Source organism: Bos javanicus, chromosome 29, assembly GCF_032452875.1.
Source record: "Bos javanicus breed banteng chromosome 29, ARS-OSU_banteng_1.0, whole genome shotgun sequence".
Taxonomy (NCBI): Eukaryota; Metazoa; Chordata; class Mammalia; order Artiodactyla; family Bovidae; genus Bos; species Bos javanicus.
The window spans coordinates 4,996,489-5,004,159 of NC_083896.1; positions in this window are offsets into that span (position 1 = coordinate 4,996,489).

Genomic DNA, 7,671 nt, shown 5'->3' on the forward strand with positions numbered 1-7,671 from the left:
TTTCCTATTAGTGAGTCTGAGAATCTTTTTATGTGCTTATTGCTTATTTGAATTTCTTCTTTGGTCATTTGTGTGTTTTAACCAATTCCTTGCCTATTTTTATGGTTGGTCATCTGCATGCTATCAAATGTAAGAGCTGATTACATGGAATAAGTATTAAACGTGCCCTGAAATTTTCTTACAATCAAGCATGTACTTGATCAGACTTAAATATGTACTTTTCCTCTTTGGATTCTGGACTTGTTATTTTAAGGGTCTTCAGTCTCATAGACTATGCAAATATTTTATTAATACTAACAATTTTCCTAAGATTATGATGACTTTTCCATATTTAACTTACAATAATTTTATTTATTCATTCATTTATTTATTTAACTTCATGTGCTAGTGTATGTATGTGAGTATAATCTTAGAAGGGAGATCCAATTCTCTTTTCTTGCAGGAGGATAGACATTTTAACAGCATTAATTGTAAAACAAACAAACAAACAAAAAGATCATCATTTCACAGTGAACAGAGATACTATCTTTACCTTACACATACATACACATACATATGCACGCATATTCACAAACATACTCTGTAGCCTATTATTTTATTTCCTGTTTTACTAACTTATTTACACACTCTAAGCCAATATTATATTCTTGAATATTTTTACTTCAAAAGAATTGTAGATAACTTTAATCCAATTCAAAAAAATATATATTAGGCCTTCTACTAACATTTCTCATAATTCATGTTTTAACTTGAGAAACACTGTCTCATCTTCGCTATTGTGTTATGAAGAAATGTGTTAAATCTTTCCTTTACTCTATATTTTGATTAGTCTCAGAAATATTTTGTGGGTCTCTTGATATAGGTCTTATACTGGTCTTATTAAAATTATTTCCAATTATTTTATAGTTTTTGTTGCCATTTTGAATAGGTTAACTTCATTTTAATTTATAGCTGGTTATATAAAATATAAAGAAGAATCTATTAATGTTTGTTTATTTATGATGTACACAGCCACTTTGAAAGTTTTCCATTAAGAGGACCAGCAGGCTTAGCTTTCTTAGCTTTATTTTATCAAAAATATGAATAATTTTATTCTTCTTTTCCAACATTAGTACTGATTATTTACTGTTGCTTTCCTATTGCATTTGCTAGGATGTATTGTTTAAAGTAAATAATAATAGTCCAAGTGGGCTTCTCATTGTTTACTAGTGAAAACTATTTATCCCATCCTAAGACAGGACATCCTAAGAAAGTATCTTTTTTTTCTTATTTTATTGACGTTCTGTGAAGAAAGGATTATTGCTTGCATACTCAGCAATAGGATGTTTTTTAACTTTTTATTTTATATTGGAGTATATACTGGAGTATATATCTGTTAGAAGGCCAATGTAGGTTGGTGCTGGGGAGAGCATTACAAACACATAATCAAAATCTTTCTTTTTCAAACCCCTGTGCTAACACAGAAATAATACTTCTTAAATGCATGTGATTTATTGTTCCAGTGTATAAACCAGTCTTCTATAAATCTTTTTTTTTTTTTTTTTAATGGGCTTTCCTGGTGGTTCAGTGGTAAACAATCCACTTGCACAAGATGAGATTTAGATCCCTGGGTTTGGAAGATCACCTGGAGAAGGAAATAGTAACGAATTCTAGTATTCTTGCCTGGGAAATCCCATGGACAGAGGAGCCTGGCAGGCTACAGTCCATAGGGTTGCAAAAGAGTCAGATGCGACTTAGCAACTAAACAACAGAGAGTTGACTGACAGTGTTGTGTTAGTTTCAGGTAACCATGCATTAGTTCTCTAAGTCTGTGAGTCTGTTTCTGTTTTGTAAATAACTTTGTTTGTATCTTTCTTTTTAATTCTACATATAAGCAATATCATACGATATTTCTCTTTCTCTATTTCACTCAGCATGACAATCTCTAGGTTCATTCGTATTGCTACAAATGGCATTATTTCATTCTTTCTGCTGCTTATTTTAGCATATTCTTGGTTTGTCTAAATTCTCAAGATTAAGACTGAGTTCCCATACTTTTTATCTTTCTTCCTTTGAAGAAACATTTAAAATGTTGGTTTTTCAATGAAAATAGCTCTAGCTGTGTCCCATGGGTTTTGCTATAAAGAGTTTTTCTTTTATAACTTTCTAAATAGTTAATAAGTTCACTTTGAATTACTCTTTCCTTTAAGGATTATCTAAGAAAATGTTTCTTAATTTCCAAGTACTGATTTTTCCGAACTTCTAGATTATAAGATTAACTATGAGAGAATGTGATCTATAAAATCTCTACTTTAAAATGTTTTCATTTATTCTTTGTCAGCAAGCATAATATTAATTTTAAAAATATTCCATGGATGTAAGAAAATTTTAATTCTCTCCTACTTGTAAGATGCAAAGTTCTCTCTCTCTTTTTTTCCTCTTTTCTCCCTAAATACACACACACACACACACACACACACATACACTCTCAAGAGTGTTTATATTATTCAGTTTCTTCCTATCTTAACTTCTTTTTGCTTACCTGATTTGGCATAATCTATAAAGGTGAACCCAAATATCTTAATGTAATTTTTTAATCAAATACTTCTGTCTTTTAACAAATTGTTTTCATATAATTGGCTGCTGTGTTGTTTGGAAAATACAAGTTTATTATTGTTCTTTTCCATAAAGAATTGTATTTTATTATCTCACAAGGTTCTTTTTCGCCTATTCAACCTAAAATTCCTAACTGTCTAATACCAGTTTTGCTTCTCCTGCCTTTCTTTGGTTCTAATTTGTCTGGTACCCCTTCACCTATTCCTATTCCTTCACCTATTTCAAAGTTTTCCTTTGAAAACACACATTAACATGTTGGTATTAATTGCATAATTTTTTTTCCATTTTTGTGAATTTTTTAAACCATAGCCTATTTTTTTCTTGCTTGATCAAATTACTGTTAAGTATCCTGTTCCTGTGTTGTTTGGTTCCCTCAGACCCCCTCTCTTTGTGCATATTTATACTTATTATCTCCTGTCAATACAACCCCTTCTTACCCTTCATCCTATAAGTCATGTTAGAAATCTAGTATCTATTAGTCTACATTATTCTTCATGCTTGTATATTCATACAGCAACCAACCAAATTTATTTGCCTGCTGCTGCTGCTGCTACTGCTGCTGCTACTAAGTCACTTCAGTCATGTCCGACTCTGTGCGACCGCAGAGACAGCAGCCCAACAGGCTCCCCGTCCCTGGGACTCTCCAGGCAAGAACACTGGAGTGGGTTGCCATTTCCTTCTCCAATGCATGAAAGTGAAAAGTGAAAGTGAAGTCGCTCACTCGTGTCCGACTCTTCGCGACCCCATGGACTGCAGCCTACCAGACTCCTCCGTCCATGGGATTTTCTAGGCAAGAGTACTAGAGTGGGGTGCCATGCCTTCTCTGTTATTTGCATACATAAACTTATAATCATCTAGATCTTCCATTGTTTTATAAAAATGTGATCACCTTATAAATAATTCTCTACAATATTTTTCATGAATGCCTCCTAGAAATTTGACTTCCAGGTTAAATTATATAGCTTGTATTAATTATCTTTAAAGCTGCATAAACTTCCAAAGCACAGATGCAGCACAATTTATTCAATAATTTCTCTACCATTATACATTTTCTCTTTTATATTTTTCATACTTGTTTTCACTTCTTTGATCAAATTACCTTTATCTTTTTCCTCTCATCAGTTTCGAGCTTCTACTAAAAGTTGCATCTAATAATGGTTACCCATCCCTTTCCAGGGGCACTCTCTTTCAGACATTCCTCTCTTGCTTTCAGTCCCACGCGATGCTAATCCCACAACTGATGGAAAATATATTGTGTCTGGTCCTCTGAGCAGTGGATGTATCAACTTGAGGTTTTTTGACCACCTATTGAGTCTGAAAGAGAAAATCCCCCTACTCCCATGAATTACAATGGTTAATGCCTTTCAAATAAAAGAGATAAAGGGAACTTTTCCAAATTCTTCAGCACTGTGGGAGCTATTTAGGAACCAAAGGGACCAGTAAGTTTTTACAGAAAATATAGATGGGCCGGTTCTAGCTTTTTTCTTAGTACTCCATGGATCTCCGTGGGCCAGCCTCTTTTCAGGAACACAGAGCTCTAGTTGGTGCAAAAAGAGATCTCTGTATTATCTAGGCAGGCCTGGATAAGAACTAAATCCTACGTATATGCTTCCTCCCAGATCTCCTCAAAGACCCTGTTATCCCTCTCCAGGCTTTGTTTTCTTTGGAAGCTGCTCCACTCAGAGTAATTCTAAAGGGAAGGAGAGAGCAGCCAAAATGTAGATGTAGATAGAAATCTACATCTCTCAGACATTAACTACTATCTTTATGACTTACCTCTAATGTTATCCCTCTGTGAGTCTTTTTTTTCAGGGACAGGAAATCTTTGGGATGGTCTCCCTCATCTTTGAATCAGAAAATATGTCCATCTGAAAAGTCAGTTTTTGGATTCTGGTTATTAATAATGGCCATAATTTATTGACTGCTTACTGTCTGCCAAGCACTGTGCTAAGTACTTTGTATGGATTTCACATGTACAACTTTGTGCTGAATACCTATGTGCTTGATAAAGGGCCAAGCTCCTCCATCTCCCTAATTGCCTCACCTAAGGGGCTGTATATCTCATTGCTGGGGTCTTTCTGTGAACAGACTAAGTATTGAGTCACATAATTAGAAATGGCCACTAGAAACCATATTGGATATCTCCTCCATTTTGTTTAATCAAAAAACAAATCAAAATAGGTATTTTAAGGTACAAATAATCTGGTACCTTCAATGGCTGGTTGTCAACACCAATTTCATAGGTAGTGTTAGTAATTGGTTCCAAAAGCAGGGAAATCTTCAGCTGTTCATGATTTTCTTATTTCCATCTGAAATTCACTAACCACTTAAAGCTTCTGATTTACTTTTGCAGCAGTTTTCATTGCCTTTGATACAGATGAAATAAAATAAAACCCCTTCTTATTTGGTCATATTGGATAGAATTTGCCATTGAACAAAGTAATACCTTGGATCAGAATTTTTATCATCAGTATAAATGATATATAATTGGTAGCAATTTGAGATTAATTTTTTCTTGGTGTAAACAACATAAAGTAAAATGGCTACTCTCCCAATACAGATAAATATTATTTTACAGAAGACTATCCTTGTGCTTCAAATAGTGAACTATGTGACCAAGATCAAAAGTATCTTTTCATATCTGTAGCCTATATCTTAAAACTCCATAACAAAGTAGGGTATGATAATTCCCAGGACTTCCATAGTGATCCAGTGTTAAGACTCTGCCCTTTCACTGAAAGAGGCACAGGTTTGACCCTTGGTCAGAGAGCTAAGATCCCATGTATCATGAGATGAGACCAAAAAAAAAAAAGAATACAGTATTTCCCAACTATAGGAGTTGCAGAAATGGCTCATGAGTCACTGTGCTTGACACAGTAACTCATATATATGAACCTTGCTCCCTCTCCTAAAGGGATGTTTACTTTCAAATTTTTAAAGCTGAGCTTATTTTATTTTCTTAATATTGTCTAAAGTAAGTAACAGGGCTTCCCTGATAGGTCAGTTGGTAAAGAATCTGCCTGCAATGCAGGAGACTCCAGTTCGATTCTTGGGTGGGAAAAATCTGCTGGAGAAGGGATAGGCTACCCACTCCAGTATTCTTGGGCTTCCCTGGTGGCTGAGCTGGTAAAGAAGCCACCTGCAATGCAGGAGATCTGGGTTCAATCCCTGGGTTGGGAAGATCCCCTGGAGAAGGGAAAAGCTACCCACTCCAGTATTCTGGCCTGGAGAAGAATTCCATGGACTACAGTCTGTGCAGTCACAGAGAGTCAGACATGACTGAGCGACTTTCACTTTCAAAGTAAGTAACACTTTTTGTGGTGATCAAATACCAAATGAGGGTTGAGACTCACTGAATGTAGAATCTCAAGATATTAGCTACGAACAGGGAAGAGTAAGGTAATCCCAAGACAGGTCAGTTACATGTACTCTGACCCTCAATATACAAGCAGAACTGCCTCTTCTGTCACTCTGTGACATTTTTTCCATTCATTTAGGAGTTCATTTAATTAATATTTACCCTAGAGTTGATCATATAAAGTGAAGTAAGTCAGACCGTGACAAATATCATAAGGAATCACTTATGTGAGTAATCTAAAAATATGACACAGGTGAGCTTACTCACAAAACAGAAATAGACTCAAAGACATGGAAAACACACTTATAGTTACCTAACATATATACACTCTACGTATATAAAACAGATAAACAAGAACTTACTGTATATAGCACAAGGCGCTAAACGCAGTATCTTGTAATAACCTATAATGGAAAAGAATCTAAAAAAGATTTTACATATGTATATATAGCCATATATATATATCTCAATCACTTTCTGTCCACCTGAAACTAACACAACATGGTAAGTTAAGGGAAGTCGAAAGGGAAGTTGCTCAGTCCTGACCCACTCTTACCGACCCCATGGACTGCAGCCCACCAGGCTCCTCCATCCATGGGATTTTCCAGGCAAGAGTACTGGAGTGGGGTGCCATCGCCTTCTCCATATAGCCATATATATCTCAATCACTTTCTGTCCACCTGAAACTAACACAAGATGGTAAGTTAACTGTACTTCAATTTTTAAAAATGGAAAAAAATAGATATTTATGGAAGATTCACTATGGACCAGACACTGGGCTAGACTCCATGGTGAAACTACACAGTTCCCATCCTGTTACTGAATAAGGGAATAATATTTATTTCTTCACCATTTATCCCACCCACACCGGAAGGTAAGCATGAAGGTAAATGCATCCCAGAACTCAGAAAAGTACCTGGCAATAAAGGAATAGTATGTAAACAGCTAAGGATAAATTAGTGCAATAAGTGCTATGCTATTCTTACTAGAGCAGGATTCAGCCCTATTTTTTCTTTTCTGCAAAGGGGCAGATACTAAGTGAATTAGGATTTGGAGACCATACAGTCTCTGTTGCCTTCTGTAATTATAACTCAAAAGAGCCAAAACACAGCAAATGGATGTGATTTTATTCCAATGATTCTACCTTAAAATAAAATGAGTTGCAAGCTGGTTTGGTCTGGGGAGAGCTATAGTTTGGCCAACTCTGTATTAGAAATATACATAAGAGTCTACACATACAGCCTCACTTGTCCATGGAGGGTTTACAGAGATAGTAGAAAAAGTTTAAGCCAGAATTGCTCAAGTAATAGTGGGCATGTGTGTCGGTCTACTGCAAGGCTTGTTAAAACACAAATTACTGGGTCCCACCTCAGAGCGCCCTAGTCCATTATCCGGGTGGAACTTGAGCTTTTGCATTTCTAACAAGACCAGGTTATACTGATGCTTCTAGGGACCACATCCTGAGAGTTCTTGTCTAAACTGAGACATGATAGCTTTGTAAGGGGAGGGAGAGAGAGAAAGTATAGGGAATGTAGGGAATATAGATGGTACATTCAGAGGCCAAAGGCAAGAAAGAACAAAATATATATACCTGCAAGGACTTCACTACGACTGGAACATGAGCAAGGAAGGGTAACCGAAGAGCAGTGGGAGAGAAGGCTGGAGAACTAGCCTTCTTTCTAGGGGCACCTGTATCCCATGTTGTCCATAGCTGTCAC